Raw genomic sequence first — 10,568 nt, 5'->3', positions numbered from 1 at the left:
AAAAAAAACAAAAAAAACCTGTTATTAAAAACCTGCATATATGCTTAGAAATGTATCTAGAAGGATGTTCACCAAATGGGTGCAATTTTAGATGATTTGTTGTTTTTATGTATCATTTGTATTTAAAAATGAGGAACATTTATTCATTTTTATAAAAATAAGTCATGGCTTTCAAAGAAGTAGTGGGGCAAGTGAATCCAGACTGTAGAGGTCTCAGCACTAAAAAAGGAGAGAAATTGCTCAGTAACAGGAGTAGATTTTGGAGAGAAAAATCTTGTTTCCAGTGGCTCTTATCTGCTGTGCCTATGCTTGCTGAAGAAATGCAAACTTCATTAGCATGATTACAATTAGTACCATAATTTCATTTTTATGTTCTCTTAAGCTGAGTAATTTTCAAATAAAATACTTCTCATGATGCGGTTTTACTGAACTCAAAGAGGATCTGTTGGGACAGATAATTTACTAACAAAGAAACCACTTTCAAAGAGGCAAGAACAGAAATATCTCCTTTCCACAGTGTGCCTCAGATTTAATCATGGAAAGTGTGCTTGCAAACATTATCTCAGCAGGCCAATCCATAATTAGAGCTCTGATTTTCCTCCAGGCACTTTCTCTTCAATTGTCCAAGGGACCCAATAAGAGGTGCCCATAAAACCATGATAATGGTTCTAAACATTTTCAGTGCCAGCACCACTACAGAGCTGATGTGTGGGAAGTGGGAAGTTGCATGGTGCTCCAGGAGAAAAGCAACTGCATGGCTATTAGGCTTGCATCCAAATTTCTTCCTCTTGGAAAGGTTAGCTGGGAAGACCCACAGATCCCCCATAAAACCTTTCTTTGAAGACGCTTTCCTTTGAAGCACCCGTCCCAGAGAAAGTTTGCCTTGATCACCAGAGTAAGAACAAGATGAAGATAAACAGTAAAACCAAAAGTTTGGGGGACTTCCTTTGTTGCAAGAACGATAAAAGTTAGTAACCAATGACAGGTCAGGTCAAGGGTCTAAACATCTGTCACCATTGATTTCTGCACACCTCCAGTACCTTAATTTCATACATTCCTTGCTCTGACTACGACCTCTTATCCTTCCAGTGTGCTTGCCCTAGTAACCCAATCCATCAATTCTTAACCACACCGAGATCTCAATCCATTGATTTTCACTATTGATCAACCCCTTCATGATCTCACTTCAGTTCACATCCAGCCTGAACATCCAGGACTCAGGGAAGTAATGAATGTAGACGTTTGTTTATTTTTAGTTAATTTCTTACAATTCACCTACTTTCAAAACCAGTTTGAGATGGATTGAAATTGCAAGACACTTATGACAGAACAGAGAACAGATTTAGAAAAGGAAATAAAAATGATTTAAAATGTCCATCGGGAGAGGATTGGTTATGTAATTTGAAGAGGAAACACACTTTCTCACCCTCTCTTTCACTGTCAGAGAATAGAGGGAGGGTAGGCCTTGGCTAATAATTTCATTTGGTTGAGGACTAAGGGAAAGGGCAATGCAAAGACAGTTCATTGTTTAACTAAACATTTCTTAAAAGGTATACAGTTTAATGATGGGCCCTGCTTTGGGGCCCAGAACACGAGTGGTTTAAAGAGAGTACAGAAAGGTTGAGGGAGTAAGAGGAGCAAGAGGAACTCACATTTGTTCTCTGTAATGTCAGGAACTCTGTCCCTTGTGGCTAAGGGCTGCCATTAAATTTATGTGGCTCTAAGGAAAGGTTTGTTTTTTTTTTTTTCCTGCAATATCGATTTAGACTGTGCTACCTTCAAGAAATTAGTATTTGCCCTTGGGAAATACATGTAATTGTGAGTGTGTGTGTGTGTGTGTGTGTGTGTGTGTGTGTGTGTTTGATCAATAATTACCTATTGGGGCGGCCAGTTAGCTGAGGTGGTTAGAGCACAGGCTCATAACGCCAAGGTTGCCATTTAGATTCCCATATGGGCCAAGGAGCTGTGCCGTCCACAACTTGATTGGAACAACTACTTGACTTGGAGCTGATGGGTCCTGGAAAAACACACTGTTCCCCAATAAAATTTCTTTTTAAAAAAGTTACCTATTGGACATCAGGAAGACAAAAAGGAATAGCTACAACTCACTTCATGTGGGGGACAAGACTCTAAGTTGGCTACTGTCATTTCTGCCTCCTGGTGTCCACACTTTTTGTAATCCCCGCCCTTGAGTGTGGGCAGGACCTGTGACTTGATTCTAACCAATAGAATATGGCAGATGATGGGATGTTACACTTATGATTACATTATATTATCTAAAATTCCATCTTGTTAGCTGACTTACATGAAAAGACTCTCCTCACTGGCTTTGAAGAAGCAAGCTGCCAAGAAATAAGCAGCTGTATTGGAGAAGCCCACATGGCAAGGGACTGTGGGTAACTCCTTGGCACTGAAGGCAGCCTCCAGCAGAAACTGAAGTACTCATTTCTGCAGCTGCAAGGAAATAAATTCTTCCAACAACCTAAGGGAGCTTGGCAATGGACCCTTCCCCAGTCAAGCTTCTAATAAGACCACAGCCCCAGTTAACATCTGCATTGTAGCCTGATGAGGCCCCGAAGCAGAGAATCCAGCTAAATTTTCCCCAGACATTTGAGCTACAGGAACTGTGTGGTAATAAATGTGTTGTTTAAGCCACTAACTTTGTGGTAATATGTAGCAATAGAAAACTAATGCATCCTGGATGGCAATAGCATTTTGGAGACAGGAAATATTGGGGGAAATAGACTGGGGACATGGTATGGAATAAAAAGTTCTGTTTTAGCCATGTTAAATTTTAAGCTTCCTATTAGATATCTGAGTAATATGTCAAGCTGGTAATTAGATATATAAGCCTTATAAGAGCTTAAAGGAAAGCCAGAAACATAATTTTGGGAATCATCAGAATATGACATTTCAGGTCACGAAACTGGATGAGCTCTCTACAGAGAATGTGAAGAGAGACAAGGGAAGAGGGCCCATATTGAACACTAGAGCATATCAATATTTAGCTGTTGAGCAGAGGAGGAGGAACAATAGAAGGACAGAGAAAAGGTAGCCAGAGAAGTAGAAGGGAAACCAAGAGATTGTACAATAGTATCCGATAACCCAGAAGGAAGGAATGATTATACCTGTTGAATGCCAAATAAAATGAAGATACAGAAGTGGCCACTGGATTTGGCCACATGGAGGTCACTGGTGACTTTAATAAAAATCAGCTTCAGTGGATGGAGGAATGCTGTGAGAGCCAGATGTAAGAGGGATAAGGAAGGACTAGGAGGTGAGGGGCTGGTAAGGGTGAGTATAGGCAAATTGAGAAGTTTTGCTGCAAAGAGAGACAGAGAAATGAGACAATCACTGGAGAAAGACATAGGGACAAGGGTGGGTTTTCAATCCTGGAGGATCCTAGGATGTGTTTGTAAACTGAAAGGAATAATTCAGGACAGAAGAGAGTTAATGACGGAAGAGAAAAAGAGAATAGTTTTAGAAAGAAGATTTTAAGGCAAAAGGTAATGGAATTCAAAGCATCAGTGGAAGGGTTGAACTTAGATAGGGTTGAGGATCCATCCGCTGTGAGAGGAAGGAAGACAGTGCATGGATATAGATAGGAGGCAGTAAGTCTGATGGTGGAAAGGTGAGAATGTTCTAATTAGACTGTCACAATGATTAGTGACATTTGATGTGAGGTCTTCAGCTGAGAAAGGGGGTAGAAAGAGTGTTGGAAATTTGAGGAGACAGGCGAAGCTTTAAAACAGACTTGTCTAGGAAAAGCACACCCGTCTCAGTAGAGAAACATAGGATTGCCAAGTTTATGGATTTGCAATCCTACTTTAGATTTGCAGTCATGAGTTTCAAGTGAAACCTGTCCAAATAGTAAGATAGGAAACCATGGAGAGAAACAGGTTGGACAATAATGTTCAAGTCCTCGGGTACATGGGTAGGCAGATAGTTGAGCTTGATCGGGCAAGAGAGGGTCAAGGAATTAAGGTTGTTTGCAAGTAGTGAAGGACCATTAGAAGGAGTCTGAGTACAGAGGATAGTAGGGAAAGGAGGAGGGAGAATGAGAGCAGAGCAGAGTCACTGGATTGGAGGTCTCAACAGGTCAAAGAATTACCTAAAGTGGGGGTACTAGAATTAGCAGACTGGGAGGATGGGTGGTGGTCAGACGGAGAGATATTTGAAATTGAGACTTTTGGAGGCAGCCCATTGATTGATAATGATAGCTAATTGGATGCTTGTTCTTTGGCTTTATGAACCATCTGAACCCTTGAAATCTTAAACTCTCATGATTCACACAGACCACAGCTTGTAATTATTTAAGCACAGTCATTCTCTTATTCCCAAAATAGTAGAATCACATAATTCATGTTTTTAACTAATTTAAATTTGGTTCTACAGGCTGGGGCGGTGTGTGTGTGTGTGTGTGGGGGGGGGAATGAGAAAAGGAAAGAAAGAACAATTTAAATAGCACAGTTGCTTCACTGTCTTTCCTTTCAATGAGTGTGTGCCCAGGAATGAGAATGAGCTGGGAGCCATGACTTGTGCTGCCTTATAGGTTGACCTCAGTTCCCTGATACCTCTTGCTGTGAGAGCATCTCACTGCCCTTGCTATGATTCTAGTATTTAAAGAGTATGCCCTCTTTTTGTCAAAGTGGCATCCAAATACATGCCAGCCAGTTCATAATGCTGCTCAACCCAAGACAGAGTTCTAGGCGAATGCTGGCTATGTAGCTCTAACTGAAAAACAGTATGTCAGTCCAAACTACATTTTAAGGATGATTTAAGGTATTTCTAAAGGTAAATTTCACCTCATGAAATTTATGTCTTAAGTGCTGGCTTTAGAATCTGGTCTCCTGTGATGCAACTCCACTGTATTCCCATCTTGGCCTCAATCTGACCCTTAGGTCCACTTGTCCACTCCATTTTCTCCCAATTAAATCAGCATCCTTGTACCATTACTTATTTCGATCAATTTCCAATCATAGTCTCCAGTTCTATCTGGGCCCCCATACCTGTTCATTAGTCCTTGTGTATATCAGAAGTTATGCCTTTTCCCTTCTCTCCAGCAGTTAATCTTTGCTCTTTCCTCAAATCCCTCCCCCCATTTTCTCCTTCTCAACTAAAGACTTAACCTATTTCACTGTGAAAATTGAGGCTGTCAGGCAAGAACTCTCTCAACTTCTTTCTCAACTACCTATAAACTAAACCCTCTCTTGACCTGCTCTGTCTCCTTTCCTCCTGCCTCAGTGAAAGGGGTTTCTCCCTCCCCCAGACTTGGAATCCCTCTTACTTTTTTAGGAACTTGATCACTGACCAACTCCTTTCTCCTTTCTATCTTCAGCCTCTTCTTCACTCACAGTACTTTTCCTTCAGCACTTGCTCAAGTCAGATCCTCTCTGGTTACTAACCAATAATTCCCCATTATTCCATAGCTAGGCTATTTGAAAGAGTCATCTACAAGTACTGTTGCCTGTTACTTCACTCAGAAACCATGGCAGCCATGCTTCTGTCCCACTATCACAGTGAAACTCTTCTCCCCAAGGTCACCGATGACCTCCAGGATGGCAAATCCAATGGACCATTGCCTTTTCTTATGAGACTTATCATTTTATTTCACCTTGAAATTCTGTTGTTACTTGGTTTCTATGATACCACACTGTCCTGGCTTTTCTCTGCTATGTGTGTTACAGCCTCGTACCCCTAAAATCTCCTCTTACTGGCCATGAAGGAAAGGACTGACATTACAGTCTAAAAAAATCTAGATAGCTGTGATCTATTGTACCAATTCCTTAGGCCCATGACCCTCAAAGTGTGGTCCTGGACCAGCTGCTTCAGAATCACCTGGGAATTGTTAAAATGCAAATTACGTATTGGGCCCCACTCCAGATCTACTTAATCAGAAATTCTGGGGATGGAGTCTAGCAAACTGTGTTTTAAGCTCAAGTTTGAGAACCACTATTTAGGCCTTCAATTTCTAGCTCATCTCTTCCAATTAAAGTGTCTTCATTTATGTGGTTACATCTCTTGGGCTTCTTCTAACTCATAGCTGGGAAAGCAATGACTAGAAGATGACCTTTGCCATTTGGCTTTGCCATGATGCCTAAATGTTTAGGCAAAGCCTTGGACATTTTATGGTACTTAATGATCAGCATCTTGAATGTCCTCGGTACTCTGGATGATAGCTTGATGCATTCAACAAAACTGACACCTCAGTCATCTTGTAGTCTAGGCATTCCTCACAGCTGGATAAGTGCTTCCTCTGGACCTACCAGAGACAGTGGAAGTCTGGTAGTTCAAGGTAGAGTTTCCAGGGTCTCATTCTGTACAGCCAAGAGGTGAGCACTCCTACCAAAAAAGAGGCCTTAATGTGGAGTGGAGCCTTCAGTGTCAAAGACAACCAGAGACTCCTGGAGATTGCCAGATTCTCCTGAGGTTCATTCCTGACATTTTCCCAATATTAGATTTCCATAGGAAGGGACCCTTGGATGCTGGAGATTTGTATAGCCAAAGTGCTTATTCCACAAGTCTCTATCCCTGACAGTTTTACAACTCTGCCCGCCTCCATGGCCCTTCCCTGCTTTTGAATCTTGGGTTTGCCACTTACTAACCAGGTGACCAACTAACCAAGTTGCCTAACCTATTTGAGTTTCAGTTTCTTCATCTGTAAAATAGATATAAAGACACCTACTTTTATGGTTATGGGGATTAATTAATGTGGAACATTTAGCACTATATCTGACAAATAGTAGGGACTTCATACACGGCATCTAGTATGATTATTATTACTTTTAGAAAAGAAACCATCTACCCTGGTTTATATCTGGAGATTTTGTAGCTGTGTATCTTGTAGACCAAAAACAAAACCAACAAACAAAAACCCCCAAACACTGAGAAAATATGCAGAGAAACAGAATGATTTAAATCCAACTTCCAGCAGGAAACAGCAAAGGGAATATTAGATTCAGAGAGATCAGATGGGAGAAACAAGATCACACACCAGGAACACTTGAGCTGAAGCCATTTCAGATTTTTAGTTTAATGCTTTACTTAGCGGATTGATTTTTCTATTCTGCCTAATTCAGATACCATGGGGAGAATAAAAATTACTTTGTTAGAATAAGGGAATATATAAAAGAATATTTAATGGAATGCCAACAAACAAAGCTCTGAATAGATTTTTCCTCTTTTTGAAAACACTTTTTAAACATAAGTAGAACATGTTTATTGTAGAAAAATCAAAGAAGTCAGAATGGCAAAAAACAAAACCAAACCCGTAATCACACCACTCAGAGACAGCCATTATTAATATTTTGGAGTGAATTGTTCCAGTTAATTTATTTGAACACACACACACACGTACACACACACACACACACACATTCAGAAACACACACACACACATTCAGAAACACATACACACATACCATACATTTATTTTAAAAATGTACTTGCATTGAATATATTATTTTGTAACCTGCTTTTTCCACTTAGCAAAATGTTCTGAAAGCTTTCCATAGACATTATTTTAAATGACAATAAAGTATTTAATTTCATGAATGTACCCAAATTTATTTAACTAATACCATAACTGATGAATCCAATGATGTTCTGGACAATGCAATTATGAACATTGTTGTATATACATATTTTTCATTAATAAAATTGTCATTGAGGTATAACATACATATAAAAATTCAGACAGTCCATAGCTTGATAAACCGTAAAAAAAAAAATATACCCAGAAAACACCTCCCAGCCCAAGAAATAGAACAAGACCAGCATCCCAGAAGTCCCTCTGTGTCCCTCCCTATCGCTACCCTTTTTCTCATTCCCAGTCTTAACCACTATTCTGATACCCAGCACGATAGAGTATTATTGCCTGAGTTTGCACTTTATATATATGGACTCCTACAATATGAATTATTTTGTGTATGGCTTCTTTTGCTCAACATTGTAAGTATGAGATTGATTCATGTTGTTGTAGCATTGGTTTGTTCATATTCATTGCTGCATACTATTGCATTCCATGAGTATACGATACTCATTTATTGACTGATCTTATTAATGGACATTTGGGTTTCCATTCTTGTCTATTAAGAAAAATATTGTTCATGAAAATACTTCAATATGTTTTTTTGAGCACATTTCTGGAATGTAAGAGTAGGATTAGAATTGCTGAGTCATAGAACATTTTCAATTTTCAATTTATTTTCACTTCCAAAGAGATATCAATTTATACGTGTGAGAGTTCTATTGGGTCGTCAGGAAAGTCATGATGCAGTTTTGCATTGAAAAACATAGAAAAATACGTCATGACTTTCCCGACAACCCAATAATTGCTCCATATTCTCTTCAACACTATGTTATTGTCAGTCATTTTAATTTTAATCTTGCTGGTGGGTGTGAGGTAATATCTCATTACTGTATGTTACATGAGGTTATGGCTTTTTTAATATGTGTATTGATTATTTGGATATTCTCTTTTGTGAAGTACCTATTCAAGTCACTTGATCATTTTTCCTTTGGGTTGCTATCTTTTTCATTCTAAGAGTTCTTTCTATAATCTGGATAATAGTCCTTTGTCAGTTATAGGTGTGTTATGGCCTGTGTCCCCCTCAGATTCATATGTTGAAATCCTAACCCTCACTGTGATGGTATTAGAAAGTGGGGACTCCAAGAGGAGATAAGGTCATGAGAGGGGAGCTCTCGTGAATGGGATTACTGCCCTTATTATACAAGACAGCCGAGAGCTCTCTCTCCCTTTCTGCCATGTGAGGGCACAGTGAGAAGATGGCCATGTATGAACCAGGAAGTGGACTCTTACCAGACGCTGAATCTGCAGGTAACTTGATCTTGGACTTTCCATTCTCCAGAACTGTGACAAATAAATGGGTTTTTTTTGTTGTTTTTTTTTAAGATTTTTTAAATTGGGGAATTGGGGGGATGGGAACAGCGCTGGGGAATTGGGGGAAGGGGAACAGACAAGTTGCTGTCCTTTTTGTTCTTCAGTCTAGTTGTGGAGGACGTTGCTTCACTGGCCCAAGTTGGCACCATCATTGCGCTCTTCCCGGGCGAGGCAGATCAGTCGCCGGCTTCTGGACGGCCGCTCACTGCGGCTGCTGGCCGCTCACGCTGGCTGCTGGCCGCTCACGCTGGCTGCTGGCTACATACGTTAGCCCATGGTAACCCAATGCAGCAGGGGCTGCAGCCTACGCAGTCGCCGGCAACTCACGGCAGCCCAGCTCCAGGTTGAGCTGTTGTTCAGCATCTTAGCTGTGGAGGGCAGTGTCACTGGCCCTCATATGTGGGATCCGAACTGGGGCCCTCTGGCATCCCAAGCCAGCTCTTAACCAACGCGCCACTTGGCCGGCCCTAAATGTTTATTTTTTAAGCCACCCAGTCTGTGGTATCGTTGTTATAACAGTCTAAACTAAGACAGTGTGTTACAGATATCTTCACCAGTATGTGGCTTATACTATTATAGCTTTTATGGTATCCTTTGGTGAATGACAGTCCCTAATCCTAATGGAATCCAATTTATTAATCTTTTCCTTTTTAGCTAAGTGCTTTTGGTGTCCTGTTTAAGAAGTTTTGACACTATCTGAAGTTCATGAAGACATTCTTCCATGCTTTCTTCTAAATCTTTATTGTTTCACCTTTCACATTTAGATCTTCAGTCCACCTGGAAATGACTCTTGGGGATGGTGTGAGGTGGAGTCAAGTTTCTTTTTTGGGGTAGGTATGTTCAATTGACTCAATACCATGTACTGAAAAGACTATCTTTTTTCTATTGCTCTGCAGTACTGCCTTTGTGATTAATTCAATATCCATAAATATAGGTGGAACTGTTTCTGCACTCTCTATTCTTCTCCACTGGTTTATTTATCTATCTTTTCACCCAGACCACACTGTCTCAGTTACTATAGTTTGATGATAAATGTTTATATCTGATTACGTAGGTCCTCCCATTTTGTCTTTCTTCTTCATCAAGTGTTGATGAGACTATAGGGCAAGAGAAATTCTTATATACTCTTAGTGAGAATGTAAATTGGTAATGCACTTTGAAAAATACATTGGCAGTCCATGCTGAAAATTTATATATGCTATAACCCAGCAATTCCACAGCTATGTATATACCCAACAGAAATGTGTGTCTATGTTCACCAAGAAGCATGTCCAAGAATATTTTAGCAACATTATTTATGAGGACAAAAATCTGGTAATAATTCAAATGTCCCACCAATAGTAGAATGGACAAGTGTATTGTGGTATAATCATCTACACAGCCATACAAATGAATAGGACCAGTGTGAGTAGCCATGTCCTACAACCGTAGCTCCTGTCAAGTGGCTCCTTCAGAGTTACAGCTCTTGCTGGGTTCCAGTAACACATTTCTTCCTCTTGTTCTTCAGGCTTGGGGCTGAGGGAAATAGCTTTTCACCATTGTGAGTCTGTGAGTGCAGTAACGCTGCCCATACCTCTGTATGCAGCTCCTCCATTAAACCTCTTCATTAAACCATATATGGTGAATTCTTTTTCATGCCACACTCTGAAGGACACATACACACACA

Source organism: Hipposideros armiger, unplaced genomic scaffold, assembly GCF_001890085.2.
Source record: "Hipposideros armiger isolate ML-2016 unplaced genomic scaffold, ASM189008v1 scaffold_1274, whole genome shotgun sequence".
Classification (NCBI taxonomy): Eukaryota; Metazoa; Chordata; class Mammalia; order Chiroptera; family Hipposideridae; genus Hipposideros; species Hipposideros armiger.
Note: the sequence above shows the minus strand (reverse complement) of the source record.